We start from the raw sequence: 25934 nt of genomic DNA, 5'->3' as shown, positions 1-25934 counted from the left end.
TCCATTACTATTACCGCGCCACTGACAATACTGAGACTCCAAAACAGCAGATGTGTCTGTGATACTGTGGCTAACAGGGGCAGAGGTAGGCAGTGCTGTCTGCCTCGTGAGCATCCCTCACTGTCATGTTGCTGAATTTATTGACTCCCTGGATGGAAGCAATGATCCTCCCTTGTTGATCTGTCCCATTTGAGGCCATTGCCAGATGCTGAAGGGGCTGATTTGGGTGCTACCTGGGCGGCACGGTGGCACAATGGTTAGTGCTGCCTCACTGTGCCGGGGATCTGGGTTTGATTCCCAGCTTGGGTCACTGTGTATGCAGAGTTGGCACGTTCTCCCTGTGTCTGCATGGGTTTCCTCCGGGTGGTCCGGTTTCCTCTCATAGTCCAAAAGATGTACTGGTCAGGTGCATTGACCATGCTAAATACTCCCTCAGTGCACCCGTACAGGAGCTGGAGTGTGGCGATGAGGGAATTTTCACAGTAACTTCATTGCAGTGTTAGCCTACTTGTGACAATAATAAATAAACTTTACCTGTACCAGTGCAAGACATTGAACACAATGGTAGCTAAGCAGTTCATGGATACAATTCCCTGTAAACTGTCCTCCACAGCGTTAAAGGTAAGCGTAAATATTTCTTTTGTTTTCACCATTTGAAGTTGACAACAGATCTATTAATATATGATTAAGCAATTTCTGTAACTTGTTATGAAACGTTCGGCCTGTATTAAATATATTTAGGGGTTGCGGTTAGTGAACATGCCTGATTTCAATCCTGCGGCCCATTGAGATGGAGGAGGGCCACTTGTGTGTCCCACTCATCGGCCTAGACTGCCCATCTAGGAGTGTCTTAAAGTAACAGAGCAGTAAATAGGTGCAGAGGTTTAGGGTGGGCTTTTCAGAAGTCAGGGCCTAGGCAGCTGTGGGAGAAAAGAAAATTGGGGACGCACAGGAAGCAAAATTGGAGGAACAAGAGATCTTGGAGAGTCGTAAGGCTGGAGGAGGTAGACTCATAGAATCATACAGTGCAGCAGGAGGCCATTTGGCCCATCAAGTCAGCACGGACTACAATCTCAGCCAGGCTATCTCCATAACCCCATACATTTACCTTAGCTAGTCCCACTGACACTAATGGAGAATTTAGCACGGCAAATCCACCTAACCCACACATCTTTGGAGTGTGGGAGAAAACCCACACAAACATAGAGAGAATGTGCAAACTCCATACAGACAGTGTCCCAAGTCAGGAATCAAACACAGGTCTCTGGTGCTGTGAGGCAGCCGTGCTAACCACTGTGCTGCCGTGCCATCTTGCTAAACCAATCATCTGTTTTTAGCTATACCAGGGATAAAGATTGGCCAAGACAGTGATAGAGATATGCAGGTGTGTGGCCATGGAAGGATTTGAAATTCAAGTTATTGTTGGGCTGGGTGTCAATGTAGATCTATAAGTACAGGGGTGATGGGAGAACAGGAATTGGTGCAAGTCAGGATACTGACACAATGGGAGTTCAGGATGAACTCATTTACAGAGATCAGTAGGTGCAAGGCCTGACAGGAGACAAGAGAGACTCAAGAGGTAACAAAGAGGACATTGGGTCAAAAACTCAGCTCAGAGTCAACTAGAACGCCAAAGTAGTTCAGCTTCATGGCCAAACGCCTGCCTATCTCTGTAACTTCCTCCTACGACTCTCCAAGGTCTCTGTGTTCCTCCAATTCTGGCTTCCTATGCATCCCTAGTTTTATTCATTCCCACAGTTAGGAGATGGATGGATCCAGTGGTTCAGTAACAGTTCTTGTGGCAGGGATTGAAGAGAATGGCTTTGGTCCAAGGAGGTTTTGTTTATGCAACACTGGATGTCGGACAAGCAACATGTCAGATCTGAAGCAATGCAGGGATCTAGAGATGTGGAGAGATACAGCTGGGGGTTGTCAGCACGTATACAGAACCTGATATATTCTTGGATGATGTTACTAATGGGTGTTGGGTAGATGAGAAACTGGAGGAGGTCAAGGATTGACCCTTGGTAGCCTTCAGAAGTAATGATGGTGGTGGGAAGTGAAGTTAATGTAGGTGATTCCATGGCTACGACTGAATAGAAAAGAATGGAATCAGATGAGTGCCATTCCACTCATCTGGATGACAGTGGGGAGGCCTTGGAGGAGGATGGTGCAGTCAAACCTATCAAAGCTGCAGACAGGTAGAGAAGGATGAGTTGGAAAGAGTTTATGAGGATTACAATCACATAGCTTGTCACTTATGATTTTGGCTTGTTCCGTTTAATCTCTGAGCCAGAGCTGACACAGTAGTTAGCACTGCTGCCTCACAGCGCCAGGGACCCAGGCTCAATTCCAGGTGACTGTCTGAAACGTGCACATTTTTCCTGTGTTTGCGTGGGTTTCCTCCAGGTGCTCCGGTTTCCTCCCACAGTCCAAAGATGTGCGGGTTACGTGGATTAGTGTGCTAAATTAATTCTAGTATCGGGGTATTAGCAGAGTAAATATGAGGACTGATGAGAATAGGGCCTGGGTGGGATTGTGGTCAATGCAGACTCGGTGGGCCAGTTGGCCTCCTTCTGCACTGTAGGGAATCTATAAAATCTGACTTGAGGATTCAGATGTGGACTGATGGAAAAATGAGCATGGATTTGGGATGTATGTTCAAGAATCCCTACAGTGCAGAAGGAGGCCATTCAGCCTTCGAACCTGCACTGACAACAACCCAAGCCCTATTCCCATAACTCCATGTCGTTATCCTGCTAATCCTTCTGATACTAAGGGACAATATAGTGCAACCAATCAACCCAACACGCACAAACATCTTCAGAGTGCGGGAGGAAACTGTAACACCTAAAGGAAACCCACACAAACATGGGGAAAACATGCAAACTCCACACAGACAGTGACCCGAGGCCAGAATTGAACCCAGATCTCTGGCGCTGTGAGGCAGCAGTGCTAACCACTGTGTCACTGTGCCACCCTTGTAAGATTAAAGATGGGTGGAAGTTGTAAAGATCTAAACTGGGTTTTATTAAAGAGGTCTGATAAAATTTGAAAAGGAAAGGAACAGTAGCTGGAGAGAACTGTTTACAATATCAACTCCTGGCACACAGGAAAGGAGGTTAGTTAATCAACAGTTTAGTGGGAATAGGATCAAGGGGGCAGTAGATGAGTCACATGTGTTACATTATAGGTAGCATTGCAGTGAAGGGCAGAACTGGAGCCTAGTCTTTACACATTTTACAAGCTCTTATTTCCAGAGACAAAAATTACAAGCATACACCTCCAAACTCACAAACAGACAGATTCAGTCTGTCCCTGTATATAAACATGGAATCTCTAGAGAAAAATGAAGTCATTCAGCCCATCAAGTCTGCATTGACTCTCTGACAGAACATTGCACACGCAACCCCATGTATTTGCCCTGCTAATCCCCCGACACTAAAGGTCAAGTTAGCATGGCCAATCCACCTAACCTGCACATTTTTAGATTTCTGTTTCCTGAGCTCCTTTGTTCTACTCCCCCATTTATCCTTACAAACCATAGAATCCCTATAGTGCAGTAGGAGGCCATTCGGCCCATCAAGTCTGCACCGAAAACAATCCCTGTTTTATCCCTGTAACCCCACATACTTATCCCACAAATCCCTCAAACCAATGCATCCTGGGACACTAAGGGTCAATTTAGCATGGCAAATCCACCTAACCCACACATCTTTGGAGTGTAGAAGGAAACTGGAGCACTCGGAGGAAACCCACGCAGACATGAGAGTGACCCAAGCCGGGCATTGAACCCAGGTCCCTGGAGCTGTGAGGCAGCAGGGAATGAGGTCATTCAGCCCATCAAGTCTGCACCGACTCTCTTCCTTTCCTTTCCATGTGGATGTGCACCCCAGTGCAATTTCATGGGCTGCAGAAACACTCTTTGCTTTACATGTTGGAGTCTCCCTAGGTGAATATCAATCACTGAAGCCACTGAAAATTGAGACTGATCCTGGTGTGGGTGCTTGTCTCGGTTTGGTGCAGTGAGGGTTGGGTGAGTTAGAGTTTGGTCAGTGTTGTCACCACACTCGCGGTTAATTTGTATTGTTTGCAATAGACAATAGGGGAACTCAGAACTCAAATTTTCCCAATCTGGATCCCGTTCTGATCCTTAAACTTATATCCATTAGGTGGCAGTGTCTTCACAACAATGCCTTTGGATTGTACGTCAGCTACTTAAAACCCATGAAATTTAGAGACGTTTCACGGGGATTTTAGCTCTGAATTGTGAGAAATCTAGTGAGCAAATCAACACTCAAATCCATTTTGGATTTTCTCTCCCTAAGTTCATAAGAGATAGGAGCAGAATTGGGCCATTCGGCCCATTGAGTCCGCTCCACCATTCGATCATGGCTGATATGCTCCTCATTCCCATTTTCCTGCCTTCTCCCCATAACCCTTCAACCCATTCCCAATTAAAAATCTGTCTAACTCCTCCTCAAATTTACTCACTGTCCCAGCATTCACCGCACTTTGGGATAGTGAATTTCACAGATTCACAATCCTTTGGGAGAAGTAGGGGGCAATTCTCCCATCGCAACCCACAAATTTTCTGGTGGGTCCAGTCGGGAGAATCGTGTGTCGGCCAATTCACAGGATTCGCGCATATGTTCCCAACACATGCACATCTCCCAGAGCTGGAGAACAAGCACTGGAAACCGGCGGGAAGAGAGGTAAGTGATTTTAATCTGTTTTTAATATATTTAAAATGTAGTTTAAATGTGATTATCGGACCCGGCATGGAACTTGCAAGGCCTGATAGCATCTCCCACCCCACCAAGAGTACTTCACTCTGGCGGAGTTTAGATTAGCTCCTCATGTTTGGGGAACTAGCGAGAGACCCGGCTGGAGTGAAGAAAGGGGCAATCAAGACCTCACGGGGAGGGGTCAGGCAGTAGGGGGATGGTACCTCCTAGGCATAGGCACCCTGGCAGTGCCATCCTATGTCCCCTGGCACTGCCCAAGGAGCAAAGCCCCCATGCTCGAGGGCACCTTGACACTGCCCATCGGGCAAGGCCTAGCGGGTGATCGATGGTATTGGGAGGTCCTGCTGCCACTCTGCATGAAGATTGGTCTGGGCTGGAGGGAGGCCAGTGATAGGGGCAAGCGGGGGAGGGAGGTTGCTCTGCCTGGGGGGAGACCTGCCTCCTGGGGGGAGACCTGCCTCCTGGGGGAGGTGGAGAGGGGTGGTCAGCAGTGGGGGGTATGGTCTGTCTGGGTGAGGGGGTCGGGGGAAATCGCTACTGCAGCAGTGGGTCGGGTGGGCGCTCCGGGACCGGGAGTGGGGTTCAGGAATTTTCATGGGGGCTGTGGTGGTGTCAGAAGGGGGAGCACTGCGGGGGTCCCAGGCTGAGCAGCAATCGAGCTAGCCAGTAAAATGGGGCGACTGACAGATCACTGCATGCGCAGAGTTCTGGAACTGTCAAACTCTGGCGTGAATAGGCCCTGCCTCCTGGGTTTTTAATGAGATTCACAATTGTGCCTTCTGTATTGCATGGAGTGTGGAGATTCATGTCTGAAGCTGCACTGAAAAACAATTGTCATCTAGACCAGTTTTCCTGGCAATTCAGCACTTTTGGGAGAATCGCCCCCCCTAGTTTCTCCTCAAATCTATTTTAAATTTGCTACCCCTTATCCTAAGACTATGACCTCTCGTCCTCTTATTGGTTGGTGTGTTGTGATCCTGAATACTACACTCTCTGGGTTGTGGTGTCAGTTCTGGTGGGATGGTTGCACTCTAAGGCCCGGTCTGAGTCAGAGGTGTGTGGGTTCAAAACACTACTGAGTGAATGCTGCACTGTTGGAGGTGACGTCTTTTAGATTAACCCAAGACCCAGTCTGCCTGCTTGAAGGCAAGTAAAAGCTCCCATTATCACCATTTTGAGAAGAGCAGGGGAGTTCTCCCCTGTGGCTCAGCCATTGTTTATACCTCAGGCAATATCACTGAAAAAACAGTCAACCTGGTCATTGTCACATTGCTGCTTGTGGGATCTAGCTGCCTCAACATTAGCTGCTGGTGACTTCACTTTAAAAGCCCTTCATTTGCAATGAGGAGTGATGCAATGTCCTGAAGCCTTGAAAGTTGCTATATAAATGCAATTTTGTTTCTTTCTTTCTCTTAGATATTGGTAGGTAGTGATGTGCCACCTGTGAAAAATCTGGAATCAGAAGTCTAATGGCGACCATGAAACCATTATTAATTGTCATAAAAACCCACCTGGTTCACTAGTGTCCTTAAGGGAAGGAAATCTGCCATCCTTACCTGGTCTGGCTTACATGTGACTCCAGAGTCACAGCAACGTAATTAATTCTTAATTGCCCTCAGGGATGGGCAATGTATGCTGGTCAAGCCAGCAATGCCCACTTCCCACGAATTACTAACAAAAAATAGAGTTACGGGTTTCTCTTAAGCATGTACCCAGGATACTAAGGCCAGAATCCCATAGCTGTTCACGCTGGTGGAATTTTCCCATCCCACTGTGGTGAGCGGAGATTTGGCTGGCCACCAAATTCCCCATCCTCCTTGCAGTGGGAACGTGGCGTGAATGGCTGGTAAGATTGTGCCCAAAGACCTCAATAAAGGAAGGGAACCAAATCTTCAATGAGTTTTGGTCTTTGATGCTGAATGTCACAAATTATCTGTTTTAATTAAATCGACATTATATTGTATTGCATGGAGTCTGCAGCAGAGAAGTAGGCACCAGGCACAACCGGTCCATGTTGGTGCTTATGGACCAGACTTGCCTCCTGCCACCCCTCTTCATCTCAATCTATCACCATATCCTTCTAATTCAATGAGGGATATTCTAGGCTGGTGAGTGGACCACATAAGTGCCCCCTTCTTCATCTCAGAGGGCTACAAGATTGAAATTGGGCTAGTTCACTCATCATCACCCCATGAATCAGTTTAAATATATGTAACACAGGCCGAATGTTCATAACAAGTTATAGAAAATGTTTTATATATTAATGGAACCGTCATCAACTTCAGATAGTAAAAACAAAAGAAATATTGACACTTTGGATACAGAGGGAGCATACAGCTCTCACAGTCGATGTTGCAATCAGCGCACACCTCACTTCACTTGCTCTTGCTTCACATGTCATAACAATAGGAAAAAAATTACACAGCTCGAAATTAGTGGAATGTGGCAGCTCTGCAAGTGGGCAACGGTTAACAAAGTGTCTCGTGGAGCTGCACTCAGAACTCAAATGGGCCACATGGACAGCATGGTGGCACAATGGTTAGCACCGCTGCCTCACAACAGCCAGGGACCCAGGTTCAATTCCCGGCTTGGGGACTGTCTGTGTGGAGCTTGCACGTTCTCCTTGTGCCTGTATGGGTTTCCTCTGGGTGCTCCGGTTTGCTTCCACAATCCAAAGATGTGTGGATTAGGTTGATTGGCCATGCAAAATTGCCCCTTAGTGTCGGGGGATTAGCAGGGTAAACATATGGGATTACAGGTTTAGGGGCTGGGTGGGATTGTGGTCAGTGCAGATGGACCAAATGGCCTCTGACTGCATTGTAGGGATTCTATGTGGCTCCTAGGCCCCAGGTTGCCCACCACTGTCCTATTTCTTTCTCCCTCATGTACTTTTCCAGCTTCCCCTAAAATCCATCTACTATTTGGCTCAACTACATCATATGGTCACGTGTTCTGCAATCTAAATACCTTCTGGGTGAGGACATTTTTCCTGAATTCCATCTCGGATTCATTGCTACTTACCTATCGTACTTGTTAAAAATAACACCTCAGCACTATGGGTGTAACTACACCACCTGAATTGCAGGGGTCAGGAAGGCAGCTCACCACCACCTTCTCAAGGGCAACTATGGATGGGCAATAAGTGCTGGCCTAGCCAGCAAATCCCACACCCCATGAATGAATTAAAGAATGTTATCGGCAAGATTAATTTCACCCTGATGTGCTTAAATGTGACATTCCAGTTTATCTGTTGTGATCAGCTGTGCATTTAAGCCTTAACTTTTCATTAATTACGGTCATTCCACAGAAGTCATTTAAGACTCTCAAGTATGTCAGCCTGTGGATCAAATAAGACTCGCAGAAAGTTAAAATCCCCTGAGGAGCAATGTGCAGCAAAATGCAAATTATATCTTCACCGACTCCGCCTCGCCTTAGAGAAATGAAAGGTAATTACGATTCATGATAACTCTTCAGTTTTAGGCTGTTAATGAAATACTCATATTTCTTTTGTTCTTGGCTATGATTCATAGGTTATTTAGTCCCAGAAGTTGAGGTTTTGTTGATTTTATTCCTGAAATTCTCATTGAAAACATAAAGGATTTTTAAGGGGCTTGACAGGGTAAATGCTAAGAGGATGTTTTCTCTCATGGGAAAGCCTTGGTCCAAGGACCAGAGGGCATTGTCTCAGAATAAAGGGATCCCCAATTTAAGACTGAAATGAGGAGAAATTTCTTCTTTCAGAGGGTTGTGAGTCTTTGGAACTCTTTGCCACATAGAGCTGTGGGGGCAAAGTCATTGTGTCTTTTTAAAATGTGGAGATGCCGGCATTGGACTGGGGTGGACACAGTAAGCAGTCTCACAACACCTGGTTAAAGTCCCACAGGTTTATTTGGAATCACGAGGTTTCAGAGCCCTGTTCCTTCATCACCTGATAAAGGAGCAGCGCTCCGAAAGCCCGTGATTCCAAATAAACTTGTTGGACTTTAACCTGGTGTTGTGAGACTTCTTACTATGTATATTTAAGGCCAAGGTGGATAGATTTTTGATCAGTAAGGGAACAAAGCACAAATTAAATTGTAGCACAGGAACAGGCTCTTCGGCCCTCCAAGCCTGCAGCGAGCACGCTGCCCGACTGAACTTTAACCCGCAACCCTTCCGGGGACCATATCCCTCTATTCCCATTCTATTCGTGTATTTGTCCAGATGCCTCTTAAAACTCACTGTCATATCTGCTTCCACTATCTCCCCTGGCAGCGAGTGCCAGGCACCCATCACTCTCTGTGTAAAAAACTTGCCTCGTACATCTCCTTTAAACCTTGCCCCTTGCACCTTAAACCTATGACTCCTAGTAATTGACTCTTCCACCCCGGGAAAAAGCTTCTGACTATCCACTCTGTCCATGTCCCTCATAATCTTGTAGACTTCTATCAGGTCACCCTCAACTTCTGTCGTTCCAGTGAGAACAAACCAAGTTTCTCCAATCTCTCCTGATAGCTAATACCCTCCATGCCAGGCACCATCCTGGTAAATCCTTTCTGTGCCCTCTCTAAAGCCTCCACATCCTTCTGGTAATGTGATGATCAGAATTGAACACTATATTCCAAGTGCAGCCTAACTAAGGTTCTATAAATCTGCAACATGTCTTGCCAATTTTGAAACTCAGTGTCTCAGCTGATGAAGGCAAGCATGCCGTATGCCTTCTTGACTACCTTCTCCACCTGCATTGCCACTTTCAGTGACCTCTGTAGCTGTACAGCCAGATCCCTCTGCCTATCAATACTCCTAAGGGTTCTGCCATTTACTATCTGTTTCCTATCTTCATTAGACCTTCCAAAATGCATTACCTCACATTTGTCCACATTAAACTCCATCTATCATCTCTCCGCCCAAGTCTCCAACCCATCTATATCCTGCTGTATCTTCTGATGGTCCTCATCGCTGTCTGCCAATCCACCAATCTTTGTGGCATCCACAAACTTACTAATCAAACCAGTTACATTTTCTTCCAAAGCATTTACATATATTATGAACAGCAGAGGTCCCAGCACTGATCCTTGAGGAACGCCACTTGTCACAGCTCGCCATTCAGAAACACAAGAAATCAAGGGTTATGAGGAAAGGGCACGAGTGTGGACATGAGGAATGTCGAATCAACCATGATTCTATTGAGCAGGCTCAAGGGGCCAAATGACCTACTCCTGTTCCTATTTCTAATGGCCCTATGGGTCGTCAGAGGGGAGATGAGGGAATTGGGCCAAGAATTTTTGCCCCAGTTTCCCCTCTAAAGTTCTGACCTTTGCCCCTGAGTTTGTCTCAGACCTTTGGAATCCAGTAGGCTAATATCTGGTCTTTTCTGCATGGCAGTATTTCTCCGCGTACAAATTTTTTAGCAGAGTACGCACTTTTTGTTATGATAACGTGAAATGACAACTTGTTTTGTTTAAACATTTTTCAACCCACAGTTAATTGTTTTGGATGGGCAGGGAATGGGGAGTTTGGTGATGTGTGTTCTGCCTCGCTGCAGTTGACAGCCACCTCCCGTTTCCAGACCGGAAAATTAGGCCAGAATCAACAACCTGATTTCCTTCACAGGTGTTTTCTTTCAACAGCAGCCTTCACTCAATGGCTGGGTGACACTTTTGCCTCTGAGTTAGATGGCTGTGGGTTCAAGTCACACTCAGGAAACTTTGGCATAACATCCAGACTGATGCTCTCTGGGCTGTACTGAGGCAATGTTGTGCTGTCACAGGGAATGTCTTTTAAAAGAAATGCCAAATTGAAAGATCCCAGATCATTGTTTCAAAAAGTACAGAAGAAAAGGCCAATGTCTATCACTTAATCTATCACAATGTCTATCACTTATGGGCGATACGGTGGCACAGTGTTTAGCACTGTTGCCTTGCAGCGCCAGAGACCCCGGTTCAATTCCAGCCTCGGGTGACAGTTTGTGCAGAGTTTGCATGTTCTTTCCATGGGTTTCCTCTGGGTGCTTCGGTTTAGGTTAGGTTAGGTGGATTAACCATGCTAAATTGCCCCTTCGTGTCAGAAGGATTAGCTGGGTAAATATGGAATTGGGCCTGGGTGGGATTGTTGTCAGTGTAGGCCTGACAGGCTGAAGGTTTCTATAACTTAATCAATGCAGCTAAAACACCTCAGCAAGAGAAATGGGGACAATTTTGACCTCTTGCAATAACCATAACTCAACAGCCTGCTTTACAACTCTCCCTGTGTTTGTTTCAAAGTTAAAATGAAATTTTATTGAGAGGCTATAACGGGGTTGGGATGAGGAGGAGTACTGAGTGACCAGTGCTGTATCTAATTTCTCTACTCTCAATGCAAAATGATCAAATCTACAGATGATAACTGTAATGGCTTTAATATTGCCCAAACGGTGGACTTCTTAGAATATGAGCTCCCTGATTAAGGCAATAATGATATGGCCTATCAGGGAGTTCTGCCTGTATATATAATGTGGACTGTCAGGTTTACTGGAACTCCAGGTTTAAACTCTGAACGAGGAAGTACCTGTTGGAATGTTATTGAGTATGTAAATAAATCTAAGTTTGGTGAAAGGATACTGGCCTTGGAGGAGTTATTTCAATAACAAACTGGAAGGGGCAGCAGACTTGAAATGGTCATCTCAAAGTTTGAAGGATGATTTGGACTAGACCTGTAATGATAAACCAAATGTAGTTGAAAGTCAGTAAATTGTTTCATATGGAAAGAAAATAGGAAATAACCAAATTTATCTGCATTTCTATAATGCCTTTCACACCTTCCACATGTCCCAAAGCACTTTAACATAATGAACTTCATTTCAATTTTAGTCATTGCAGTAGTAAAGGAAACACAGTAGCTAATCTGTGTACAGTAGGTTTCTACAAACAGCAGTAAGATAAATAATAAGATAACTGGTGAGAATTTAGTCCCCAGGGCGCTGGAGTGTGGCGACTGGGGGATTTTCACAGTAACTTCATTGCATTATTAATGTAAGCCTACTTGTGACACTAATAAACTTTTTAAAAGACTTTGAAACTTCTCAAAGTTCAAAAATGGCAATTGTGATGCCTGCGCACACTTCCGATATGAGGTGCACTGGGTACCATCTTGTGAAAGTGTTCTTTGTGCATGTACCTAATGATTGCCCAAGTTCCACAAAGCAGGGGTGGAATGATGTTCCACTGTGTGCAATGCTGATTTCACTTCTCAGCTTTTTGGCCATCAGAACAAGCCCAGCATGGGGTGCAATGCTTCATCCTATCAGCTTGGATCTTGTTTATTTCTCTTGTGGGGACCATGAATTGGATTCAATTGGATTTTGAATTTGCTTTTTAGGAGCAAGCAGGGAATGGATTTGAATTTGCCCAGGAACATTCTGAGTATTGGCCTTAAGGATGAAGTAAAAAATTAAACAGCAATTGACACAACTGCCATTTTTGAACTCCATGATACAGCCTGCACACTCTCCTTAAAGTTAAAGTTTATTTATTAGTCACAAGTAGGCTCATGCTCACACTGTGATGAAGTTACTGTGAAAATCCCCTCATGGCCATATTCCGGCACCTGTTGAGGAACACTGAGGGAGAATTTATCATGACCAATTCACCTAACTGCACGTCTTTGGACTGTGGGGGAAAACTGGAGCACCTGAGGAAACTCACACAGACATGGGGAGAACATGCAAACTCCACACAGACAGTAACCCAAGCCAGGAATTGAGCCCGGGTCCCTAGGGCTATGAGGTAGCAGTGCTAACCACTGCCCCAAAACTTCGTATAGCTGAACATTAGCTGGCATGGAGGATACCCTACCAGCACTACTTACAGCAATCATGATCCATTCAGAAGTTAGTTGCTGGATTATTGTTTCTGGCTGTTTGTGTAAATCTGTGTATTTGGAGTGTTTTCTCTTCCTTGGAAACAAGTAGGCAGAGCTTGGACTGAAGGCTTTCCTCTGGCACAGGGTGCCAATGACTACATGCTTTGTAAGTGCTTTGTGTCAACTCTGTCATTTCCTGAACAGAAAGGGATTCCATTATCTCAATATGTAACTACAGCCAGTATACTATGCCCAATATCCTGGCAGCAGTCACCATTCATTCATTTCATGGTGGATCTCTATGCCGCCTGGATTTGAACCACCATGACAAATCAGAGAGGAACTTCCATGTGTCAAAGTTTGTCCACTGATCACTCCAGTCTGTTACACATGTACATGTGTTCAGCAAATCTACAATAAGAGTATTGGAAGAGATATTGTAAAGCACCATCACTGGCATCCTCAAGCAATACTTCTGCTGCCTGTACATACTTGCGGTACTCAGTGGGTCTCAATGTTTTTGGTAGTGTGCCGCATGTTTCAGTATTTTTTCATTATGTGGGAGCAGACCTTGACACCGCCTCACAGGTGAGAAACTCAGTGTAATGAGCTCAATGAGGGCCAGTGGGTTTGCCTTTTGTATTATGAGCTCCCTGACTGAGGTAATGATTGGCTGCCTAATCAGGGACTCTCACCTAGATATAAATTGAGAGTGTCAGTCCAGATTCTGACTTTGTATGTGAAGCACTCTGAGGAGTGGAATAAAGTTTGTAAATAAAGGGAATCTAGTGAAAGGATGCTGGCCTCTGAGGAGTTATAAGTAAGCATAAGAAAGCGAAGAAGGAGGAAGAAGTGGAGGTGGAGGAAGTGAATGAGGAGAAGAAAGAACAGGAATCATAGAATCTCTACAGTGCAGAAGGAAGCCATTTGGCCTATTGAGTCTGCACTGACCACAATCCCACCCAGGCCCTATTCCCGTAACTCCTCATATTTACCCTACTAATAAGCCCCCTGACACTAAGGGGCAATTTAGTATGGCCAATCCACCTAACCCGCATATCTTTGGACTGTGGGAGGAAACTGGAGATCCCAATGGAAACCCAAGCAGACAACGTGTAAACTTCACTTAGACAGTGATCCAAAGTCGGAATTGAACCTGTGTCCCTGGCGCTGTGAGGCAGCAGTGCTAACTACTGTGCCACTATGCCGATTGCAGAAGTGGAGAAGTAGGAAGAGGAGGAACAGGAAGTGGAGTGAAGAAGACTAATACAAAGAAGGGAAATTGCAACATAGCCAACTCCTTTCAAATTTATGTGTGATACTGTTAACCTCAACCACAAACCCCACACCCCTTGTCACCCCTTTGTCATTGAGCATCACATCATCCCCTTTCCAACATGTAAAAACAAAATTCCACACAAAAAAACAAAAGTTTATAAATTTTATAAAAGTTTATAAATGATATAATACTTGCAAAAATGAACTGTTCGCACTTGTGGATTCCCTGAGTGCATTTTCCGTGTGCTTCTGTTGGTGCTTTCAAGTGGCCACAACATAGCTGGCCAAGGCTGTTGACTTTTGATTGAGAAGGCTGTGGGTGGCCTTGGAGGGTGACCTTGAGCAGCCGTGGGAGATCCTTGTAATCTGATGGAAGACAGGCATCTGGACACTGCCCTTGGACATCCCTTTGCTTTAGTAGACTCCAGAGCCAGGGTGACACCAGCCTGAGCTTTCACTGTAACACTTGATGGGTGCTCAGTGCATTGCAATTGGAAGCTGGACAGCGGCCATCAGAGACTGCATTGGGTTTTGCTCCACCGGTGTGCTACTGAAGGCACATTTCTCATATTGGAAAGGATGGATTTTGAGCTCTGTGCAAGGTCCTCTGCCAAGTTGGTGTCAGACTCTTGAGTTTCTGACAGATATCCCAGTAAACCAACCATTTGGGTGCGCAAATCCATCAACCTTAATCAGTAGTCTGCGACATCAATGTCCTCACCTGAGTCCTTTTTTTTATTCATTTGTGGGACATTAGAGTCATTGGCTGGGCCAGTATTTATTGCCCATCCCTTGGAAGGCAATTGAGAGTCAACTGCATTGCTGTGGCTCTGGAGTCACACGTAGGCCAGGCCAGACTAGGTAAGGATGGCAGATTTCCTTTCCTAAAGGACAACAGTGAACCAGATAGGTTTTCTTAACAGTCGATAATGGTTTCATAGTCATCAGTAGATTCTTAATTCCAGACAATTTTTATTGAATTCAAATTCTACCATCTGCCGTGGTGGGATTCGAACCCAGGTCCCCAGAACATTAGTTTTGTTTCTGGATTAATAGTCTAGTGATAATACCACTCGGCCAACACCACCCCTTCCATCCATTAATAAAAACATGGGAAGTATGCTACATTGTGGGGGTTGGAGGGGGGATAATGGGGAGGGGGTGGGGGAGGGGAGGAAATTTCCCACCCTGACCTTGATTCTCAGGGTTAAATCCAAGCCACAAGTTGTGAGGTTGTTAAGGCACAGTGGAGAAATGATTGCATAGTGCGGTGACTGCTGACTCATTAGCACTCAGTCAGGAGGCTCTTGGAATTCAACACCTAGCTCAGTTTTCTCAGTCGCATTTGTTAAAAGTTAATGGAAAACCAAAATCAATACAATGTTTTTAAAGGCAGAAAATAAACAGTGGCTGGAAACTATTCCCTGGGGCAAAAAAAGACATTGCAATTTACAGACGGAGAGTACTGAATGGATGTCTGTTTTACATCAGATTTTAGTTCCATCTTAGACAGAGCGACCAGTAGTTTACAGGAAGGGATAACCTGTTGCGGTAGGCTGCTATCTCTTAACCAAATGTTCTGGACACATCTGGTGGAAGATCTTTGCGACTTGTTAATTCTCTTTGTAATTTTGGGAAGGGATGGTCTTAAGTACTTGGGCAGGTAAAAGCACAGCCGTGCTGGGGCATGGACCACTCTTGTTCCCCTTATGTTGCACTGACTCACCTCTAATCAGAAGGCTACAGTTCAAATTCCACTGCAGGGATTTGAACACGAAAATACAACTAGGCATGCAAGTGCGATGCCGAGGGAATGCTGCACCATCCGAGTTGCCATTGTTCGGATGAGAGATTAAACTGAGACCCTGTCTGGAGTTAACAATAAAACACCCAAGGGACCCTTAGGAAGGCAGGAGGGGAACATTTCCCCACTCCCCTCACCCCCATTGTCACAGACAAGATTTATTCATCAATCAACATCATTCAACACAAGTTGTCTGGTTATTATCACATTATTGTTTGTGGGATCTTGCTGTGTACAACATGATTCTGTTTGGTTCTTACAACTCCTTCAGTGGAGGTAAAGCATTTGGAACCTTCTAAGAACATGAAAGGCATGCGGTGCATGCAAGTCTTCCTTTCTCATTATACAGATCGCCAGTGTTAAGAAGCCCCACGCACCGCCCCTCCGCCAACCCCCCCACCCCCGAACAGGTATTAAAACACTCAAGAGTGTTCCTTAAATCCAAACTTAGCAGGGTGTTCTGTTCAGTACCCATGCTAATTGTGCCATTTCCCACATCAGGTAACATTTTGAACTTCTCGAAATGCCAGTGCCAACTTGAGGTTGCCCTTGCTCCGAGGGCTACACGCACCCACCGGATCTGGGTTAGGGAGCTCAGAGCCAATGGAAAGAGGAGACTTTCCTCTGTACAGTTTGGCGTCCACTTAAACTCTAATTCCAGAGAAGGAAGCCTGTGTTCCCATGTAGCTTGCTTCAAATTCGAATGATGATCTTAAAAATATACATTCTCAACATGCATGACTCTCTTTTCCTTGTCCTGAGCTGGGGAAGAGCTGTTTGGAGTGGTTTGCCTTTTGAATAGAAACATTAATCTGCCTTTGAGCACTGCTAATCTTCAAAAAGTCCAGAAAGTCTATGAGCTGGGCGATTGTTGATGTTTACCTTAGATAGGAAACTATCCCAACCAGAAAATAAATAACCGAATCATCTGTTTAACATGTTGGATGAGGGACTGGATCCTAGACTTCCTAACCCTAATCCTAATCAGTAAGAATAGGCAACACCGGTGCCCCACAAGGCAGTGTCCCCAGTCCCTTTCTTTACTCCTTATACACCTATGACCAAATTTCCCTATAACTTGATTTTCAAATTTGCTGAAGATACCACCGTAGTGGGTTAGATCTCAAATAATGAGATGGAGTACTGGTGAGCTGGTGCATTGACAATAATCTCTCCCTGAATGTCAGCAAACCGAAGGAGATAGTCATCATAGAACCCTACAAGAACCATAGAACCCTATAGTGCAGAAAGAGGCCCTTCGGCCCATCGAGTCTGCACCGACCACAATCCCACCCAGGCCCTATCTCCATATCCCTACATATTATTACCCACTAATCCCTCTAACCTAAGCATCTTAGGACACTAAGGGGCAATTTTTAGCATGGCCAATCAACCTAACCTAAATAATCGACTTCAGGAAACATAGTGGAGGAAATGCCCCTGTCAACATCAATGGGGATGAAGTGGAAATGATCGAGAGCTTCAAGTTTCTAGGTGTCCAGTTCACTAACTACCTGTCCTAGTCGCTCCACGCCAGCACTATAATTAAGAAAACCCACCAACGCCTCTACTTTCTCAGGAGGCTAAGGAAAGTCATCATGTCTGCTACAACTCCAACCAACTTTTACAGATGCACCATAGAAGCATCCTTTCTAGATGTATCACAGCTTGGTATGGCTCCTGCTTTGCCCAAGACCGCACGAAACTACAAAGGGTTGTGAACATAGCCCGGTCTGTCACACAAGCCAGCCTCCCATCTATTGACTCCGTCCACACTTCCTGCTGCCTTGGGAAAGCAGCCAGCATAATTAAGGACCCCATGCACCCCGGATATTCTCTCTTCCACCTTCTTCCGTTGGGAAAAAGATACAAAAGTTTGAGGTCACGTACCAACTGACTCAAACAAAGCTTCTTCCCTGCTGCTGTGAGACTTTTGAATAGACTTGGCATGTCAGCTGCAACTCTCACCAACTTTTACAAATGCACTATAGAAAACATCTTTCTGGTTATATCACATCTTGGTATGGCTCCACTTTGCCCAAGACCACAAGAAAATACAAAAGGTCGTGAATGTAACCCAATCCATCACACAAACCAGCCTCCCATCCATTGACTCTGTCTACACTTCCCACTGCCTTGGAAAAGCAGCCAGCATAATCAAGGACTCCATGTACACTGGACATTCTCTCTTCCACCTTCTTCCGTCAGGACAAAGATACAAAAGTCTGAGGTCACGTACCAACCGACTCAAATAAAACTTCTTCCCTGCTGCCATCAGACTTTGGATCTACCATGCATTAAGTTGATCTATCTCTACATCCTATCTGTGACTGTAACACTACATTCCGCACCCTCTCCTTTCCTTCTCTATGTATAGTATGTTTTATCTGTATAACGCGCAAGAAACAATATTTTTCACTGTATGCTAATACATGTGACAATAATAAATCAAATCAAAATAAATATTGACCAGAACACCAATCTCCCCGCTTTTATCCTTCAGAAAAGACCATTTAATCATTTACTTCCATCTGAAAGGGTTGAAGGAGTCTCAGTTTAATGTCGACGATCAAAGATGGCACTTCTGACAGTGCAACACTTTCTCAGCAGTAAAATTAAGGAATATGTCTTTGACAGGATAGACACAAGTATTATGATCTGATTGCAAGTCTTCCATTAGCATTAGCTGTTCCTCAGCAATAATTCCACAACATCAACAATCAACCAACCATTGCTCATGCATCAAGACAAACTGTACTTTCCTGACATTGGGACCAGTATTGCACTCTGAACACAGCAGGTGATTAATGTTCAAAGAATCCGAATGTTCCTTGGTATGCACTAACAGTTATGGGGAGTGAGCACATGAATGAGATTAGACCAGTCAACTCATGAAGATAAGCGCTGGTCCAGATTTGATAAGTTGAATTGTCTTTTTCTGTGCCATGAAACTCCCATTGTAACCCAACCCACCCAATAGATTTGGGTCATAAATCTGTATTGCAGCACTTTTTGATTTTATATTCCAGATAAAGTTAGATTAAAATTGGTGTGGGTGATCTGTGTAATCCCATCTCTCAGTCAGAAGAGTTGCATTTGTAAAGCATTTCTCATGACCCCTAAAGTTTATTTGTTAGTCAGAAGTAAGGCTTACATTAAGGCATTCATTAACACTGCAATAAAGTTCCTGCGCAAATCTCCTAGTTGCTACAGTCCAATGCCTGTTCAGGTCAATGCACCTAACCAGCATGTCCTTCAGAATGTGGAAGGAAACCAGAGCACCTGGAGGAAACCCACACAGATACAGGGAGAACATGCAAACTCCACACAGACAGTGACCCAAGCCAGGAATCAAACCCAGGTCCCTGGCCCTGTGAAGTAGCAGTGCTAATTGCGCCACCCATGATGTTCCGAAGTGCAGACTAGACAAATTAAGTGCTTTTGAAGTGTATTCATTGTTATAATGTTGAAAATGAGGCAGCCAATGTGTACAATTGCTGTAAAATTGGTCAGGGAAAACTCTATAGAATCCCTATGTTACAGAACAAGGCCATTCAGTCCGTTGAGCTTGCACTGACTCTCTGAAAGAGCATCTTACCCAGGCCCTCCCCCCACCCTATCTCCATATTCCTGTGTATTTACCCCATTAATCCACCTAACCTGCACATTTTTGGACATTAGGGACAATTTAGCATGGCTAATCCACCTGGCCTGCACATCTTTGGAGTGTGGGAGGGAACAAGAGCACCTGGAGGAAATCCATGCAGACAAGGGGAGAATGTGCAGGCGCCACACAATCGCCCAAGGCCGGAATTGAACCTGGGCCCTTGCTGTTGTGAGACAGCAGTGCTGACCACTGTGCCATCGTGCCACCCTATTGTTCTTTGTTCTTCTTTATTCTTTGTTCTTTTTCCTTATAGTGCCATGGAATCTTTTGCACTTGGTTTTAACATCTTTTCTCCAACAATACAGCTTTCCCCAGTTTTGAAGTGTGTCCCCGTGTTGCCTTAAGTTATCAGCTCCAGTCTCTGGAGTGGAATTTGAAACCATGGTCTATGGGACATGGAGGTGGGATGCTATCACTGACCACCTCTAATGCCAGAGACCATTTGACTTAGTTTCACAGCATCACACATGCACATAATCGCCTTGCATCTGAGCGAAGGTTGGATTGTGTCTTTAGTTTGCAAGCCGTGTCTTACTCAGTTACAAAATCCTTGTGCAGGACGTATTTTGACACCATGCTGCTTTTATTGAATAATTGCTGGATCAAGTGAAATCTGTTGGAGATCACAGCTACATGTGTTGTGGAATTGTCTGATGATGCAGCGCCTTTGGACTGAATCCTCAGAGACACCATGAAAGACCGATGGATATGACCACTTCCAGATGTCTCAGGCTGTGCATATTGAAGGATAGTATCAAACGCCACAGCCACTAGGTAGTTGGAAAGTCTAATTTTAACTTTCCTGTTGGCAGCAGACAGGAAGATATCAATAGAAAGATACTCTTAATCTTTTGCTCAACGACAAATGTTCTAGCTGAATGTTAAGGAATGTCAGCGCTGGGAAACAGTATTTCTTCATCCTTGGCACTCATCATACATTCTCATGTCAGCTTTAATGCAGGCTTGCTGCAGAGAAGAACTCCAGCTGCAGTGATGGCAATCATCAGCTTACAGCAGTTTACATTTACAGGTCGACTAGATCCCTATTATAATTCCTGCCACCACCCCCCACTCTCACACATTTTATATTACGCACGGGTCCCATAATGGCTCAGAGGTACACAGACTATTATTTGACAGACACCTTCAGGACTGCCAATGGTTCAGTCGCCCAAGGCCGGAATCAAAGCCAAGGCCTTGCCATTGTGAGACAGCTGCGCTAACCACTGTGCCACCGTGCCACCCTATTCCTTTGTTCCTCTTCAAAATAGTGCCATGGGATCATCTGCAGCTCCCTGAGAAGGTGGGCAGTGGCTTTGTTTTAACATCTTCTCTCCAACAATGTTCAGTGGGATTTTTTAAAAAAAAAGCACCTCCTCCAATTGTTTCAACTGCCCAATATTCACGTGTTGCAGTCGCACTTACAACCAAGAAATTCAACAGGGCTCAAGACAAAACAGTACGCAGGACTGGAATTCTGTCCATCCGCCACCATCACATTAAACATTTACTCTCACCACCACTGGCACACGATAGTTGCAGTGTGTCCAATCCACAGGATACACTATGACAATTCTCTGAGGTCTTATTGGCAGCACTTCTCAAATGTGTGCCCTATGCTGCCCGGGACTTCGAGAGCAGCAAGTGGAGGGAACACATAATATCCAGGTTCCCCCTGCTAGTCACACAGCTTCTCAATATGACCATGTATCACTGATCCCTCATTTTGATTTGATTCGATTTATTATTGTCACATGTATTGGGATACGGTGAAAAATATTGGGGCGGCACAGTGGCACAATGGTTAGCATTGCTACCTCCCAGTGCCAAGAACCTGGGTTCGATTCCTGGCTTGGGTCACTGTCTGTGTGGAGTTTGCACATTCTCCCCCTGTCTGCATGTGTTTCGTCCAGGTGCTCCAGTCTCCTCCCACAGTCCAAAGGTGTGCTAGTTAGATGCATTGACCATGCTAAATTTTCCCTCAGTGTACCTGAATAGGTGCCAGAATGTGGCGACTAGGAATTTTCACAGTACTTTCATTGCAGTGTGAATGTAAGCCTACTTGTGACTAATAAATAAAACTTAACATATTGTTACTTGTTCAGGTACACTGAGGGAAAATTTAGCATGGTAATGCATCTAACCAGCACACCTTTGGGCTGTACGAGGAAATCGGAGCACCTGGAGGAAACCATGCTGACATGGGGAGAATGTGCAAACTCTACACAGACAGTGACCCAAGTCAGGATTTCATAGAATCATAGAAACCCTACAGTGCAGAAAGAGGCCATTTGGCCCATTGAGTCTGCATTGACCACAATCCCACCCAGGCCCTACCCCCTTACCCTTACATATTTACCTGCTAATCCCTCTAACCTGTACTTTGCAGGACACTAAGGGACAATTTTAGCATGGCCAATCAACCTAACCTGCACATCTTTGGACTGTGGGAGGAAACCGGAGCACCCAGAGGAAACCCATGCAGACATGAGGAGAATGTGCAAACTCCACACAGACAGTGACCCAAGCTGGGAATTGAACCCGGGTCCCTAGTGCTGTGACGCAGCAGTGCTAACCACTGTGCCACCCCAATTATGTTTCCAAAAATATTTTTTGGAAGAATACTTTAGTTTTCTTTTTACTTGTACACAGAGAATAAGACAGCTTTGTTCTGTGAGAGTGTTCCAGCAAAGGGACTAACTGCATAAAGGTCTGTGATGATTTTGGTGATAGGCAAACATTGGTATGGACAAGCTGTGCATCACTGTAAGTCTAATCGGGCCTGTCTGGTCCAGGGGTTTGACCTGCAAAGCACAGATTCAGGATCTGCATGAGCATCAAATACTGTATTCCTGCTTTGCAGCTCTCCAGGGTGTTCTGTAAAACAAAAAAAATCAATAAACAGTTCATCAAGAAAAATGAATCCAGTAGGCTTTGCAAACAAAGAGGCTCTGCACTTAAGTGGTATAGCTCCTCAAGGACCCTTGCTGCATTGTAAAGGGGTGAGAAGAGGTCAATAGTTTTAACTGTGATTAGCTGAACTTTTAATAACAGCGTTGATCATGGCACATGTGCCTGACCTTCTCAAATGTGCAAGTGATGTCGACTTAACACAATGACATTTTCATCACAGACCTTTATGTAGTCCCTTTGCTGGGACACTGTCACAGAACAAAGCTGTCTTATTCTCTGTGTACACATAAAAAAAAGTATTCCTCCAACTAATGGCTTTGAAAAGATCATTGTGGTTTCACAACTTCAAGGTAGAGAGAGGGACCTTTTAAAGTAAAAAGTTTATTTATCAGTCATAACCAAAGCTTGCATTAACATTGCAATGAAGTTACTGTAAAACCTTGTCCCTATTCATTAGGAAAACAAGGTTAGTTAATTAGAGTAAATTGCTCAGACCTGTAGATTTTTCAGAGGATGCCACTTTAAATTGATAAAACCCATTCTTTTTTAAATGCATGTTATCATTGAGGGGACTGGTTAGGGTGGATATCTGGAGGACTTAACACAATGACATTTTCAAATGATGTATATGGCAAAGTGTCATCATTGATGCTATTATTAAAGGTGAATCAACACCCATTAGGTAGGGAAGTGCCCCCATGCGCTGTGTCACAAAATCTGTAGCACATGCAAACATACCTACAAATTTATTCATTGTTGTCACAAGTAGATTTACATCAGCAATGAAGTTACCATGAAAATCCTCTAGTCGCCACACTCCAGCGCCTGTTCGGGTACACTGAGGGAGAATTTAGCATAGCCAATGTAGTTAACCAGCACATCTTTGGACAGTGAGAAGAAACCGAAGCACCCAGAGGAAACCCATGTAGACACAGAGGGAACGTGCAGACACCGCACAGACAGTGACCCAAGCCGGGAATCAAACCCACGTCCCTGACACTGTGAGGCAGCAGTGCTAACCACTGTGCCACCATGCTGTCCATATTGGGAGTAAGCGTAAGGCATTTGGCCCCTGCTCTGCTCTGTCATTCAATAAATCATGGCTGGTCTGATTGTGGCGTCAACTCCCTTGTTAGTCAATGATCTACCTACTTCTGCCTTAAAAATATTAACTGACCGTGCCTCCCTGGCTCACTAGGGAAAAGAGTTCCAAAGGTTCACAATCCTCTGGGAGGAAAAATTTCTTCTCATCTCCATCTCATATGGGAGACCCCTTATTTTTAACCTGTATTCCCTACTTTAAGTCTCTTCCACCAGGGGAAACATCCTTTCAACATCCACCCTGTTTAGTCCCCTCAGGATCTTATATGTTTCAGTAAGATTGCCACTCAATCTTCTAATCCAAATGGATACAGGCCCAGTCTAGCCAACATTTCCTTGTAAAATAACACCACATCACAGGTATCAGTGGGATGAACCTTCTCTGAACTGTTTCATTTATTTCCTTTCTTAAATAAGGAGACTAAAACTGTACGCAGGACTCTAGATGTGGTCTCACTAACACTCTGTTATCAATATATCCCTACTTTGATATTTCATTTCCCCTTATAATAGTCGCCAACATTCCATTTGCTTTCCTCATCACTTAACTGTTCTACACACCAACTTTTCTTGATTCATGTACCAGGACATCCAGATTCCTCTGTAGCTTGTGATGATACAATGCCTTTAAGAAATATATTTTTATATTTTTCTTGTAAGAGGTGTGTTTAAAGTTCAGCTTTGTTTTACATTGTCCTGATTTGTCTGGACACAGGCAGCTCAAATGTTGAGAATGCAGGAGAATGACTAATTTTAGCTATTGGTGTTTCTGTCTAAACAGAGTTAATGCATTTGTGTTTACTTAGGTTTTCCTAGGGGTTTCAGATTAGGTTGTTTGACAGAGTTATGTGTTAATGGGTGGAGCTAAGCTTGCAGGAGAGACAGTGTTTAAAAATACAAAGCAATTACTACCTAGTTCTAAAAGAAGTAAGAGGTGTCTTTCTGTTCCTCTCTCTCTCTCTGTCTCTCTCTGGAGGTTGCTGTTTGGGGCTGTCAGAAGATAGGTGTCTCTGCCTCCTTCTCTCTGCCCAGAGGTGGTCAAAACGTCTCAAACTGTTAACAAGTACAAGTACATAAGCCCGTGTTTGCTAACTGATTTTGAAGAGGGCTTTTAACTCTGTAGGAAGAATATTGCTTGAATTGAAACTCATAGGGATAGATTAGCAGTTAAGAATTGTATCTTATCATGTTTGAGTATTTCAATTGTTAAATGTTAAACTAATTCATTTGTTATAGTTAAACTGTGTTGCTAAATAAAGTTTGTTTTGATAAAAACTTCCCAATGTGTCAGTAGAATCGTACTTGGAGTGAAACACTATATCCTCACGCCAGTGTCAAAATAGCAAATAGTTGGGGTTTTGCCTACCTTAATAACATACCATGGGGTTTCTGACCTCATGCCCCAACACTTCATAATTCTGCAATCTCTCTCCAAATTGCATAAGTGACAAATAATGGAATATAGCCCAGTGTTCCTTTTAGACCATACCTTGAATATTGCGTCCAGGCTTGGTCACCTGGAGGCAAAAGAGATATTCAGTGACTGGAAGTGGGGAAGATCCTGAAAACTAACTCCAGTGTTGTGAGGGTGGAGGGTGGGGGAATGATCTGAATCCTGAAAAAGGACCTGGAAAATGTGAGATTTCCAGCAGGGAAAATAAATACAGTTCAAACGTCCAGAAGTTCTGCTTCACCCAGCGGCTTCAATATTTGCAATGGATGTAGTTCTCTGCATTGAGAGGAAAGGCCTGTCTCACCATGATTAGCCAAGTGCTCATCCAGGTATAGGTATCATCAATGGGAATATGGGAAAACTCTCTACTGGTTGAAGTCATACCTAGCACAAAGGACGATGATTGCGATTGTTGGAGATCAGTCATCCAAGGGCATCATTGCAAGAGTTCCTTAGGGTGGTATCCAAGGCCTGATCACCTTTAGCTGCTTCATCAATGATTTTCCTTCCATCATAAGGTTGGAAGTGTTTGCTGATGATTGCACATTGTTCAGCACCATCACAACTTCTCAGATACTGAAACAGTCTGTGGCCATATGCAGCAAGACTTGGACAATATCCAGGCTTGGGCTGACATGTGGCAAGTAACAGTTAAGCCACACAAGTGCCAGAAAATGATCATCTCCAGTAAGAGAGAATCTAACCATCCCCCCTTGACATTCAATGGCATTACCATTACTGAATCTTCCACAATCAACATCCTGAGGGTTACCATTGACCAGAAACTGAACTGGACCAGCCATATAGATATGGTGGCTACAAGAGCAGGTCAGAGGCTAGGAATCCTGCGGTGATAATTCACCTCTGGTAATTCACCTCTCCAAAGTCTGTTCACAATCTATAAGGCTCAAGTCAGGAGTGTGATGAGACAAAGGGTCATCCAGACTTGAAACATTGGCTCTATTTCCTCTCCACAAATGCTGCCAGACCTGCTGAGATTTTCCAGCATTTTCTGCGATGGGATACTCCCCACTAGCCTGGGTGAGTGCAGTTTCAACACTCAAGAAGCTGAATATCACTCAGAATAAAACAGCTCATTTGATCGGGACCCCTTCCACTAGCTTAAGCATTCATTCCGTCCACCACCAATGT

General features: G+C 44.5%; 1 long non-coding RNA gene across 1 annotated transcript in view; it reads left to right on the top strand.

The window, feature by feature from the left end:
* Positions 1-8188, top strand: part of LOC145349659 (uncharacterized) — a 94930-nt gene extending 86742 nt beyond the window's left edge. Inside the window, exon 3 of the long non-coding RNA XR_013888134.1 lies at positions 8056-8188. This is a non-coding gene — a long non-coding RNA (uncharacterized LOC145349659). The remainder of the gene's footprint in view (positions 1-8055) is intronic.
* Positions 8189-25934: the final 17746 nt, after the last annotated feature.

The sequence above is a fragment of the Carcharhinus amblyrhynchos genome, chromosome 11 (assembly GCF_965287045.1).
Source record: "Carcharhinus amblyrhynchos chromosome 11, sCarAmb.v2.hapA, whole genome shotgun sequence".
Lineage (NCBI taxonomy): Eukaryota > Metazoa > Chordata > Chondrichthyes > Carcharhiniformes > Carcharhinidae > Carcharhinus > Carcharhinus amblyrhynchos.
This window is presented reverse-complemented; position numbering and strand designations above follow the sequence as displayed.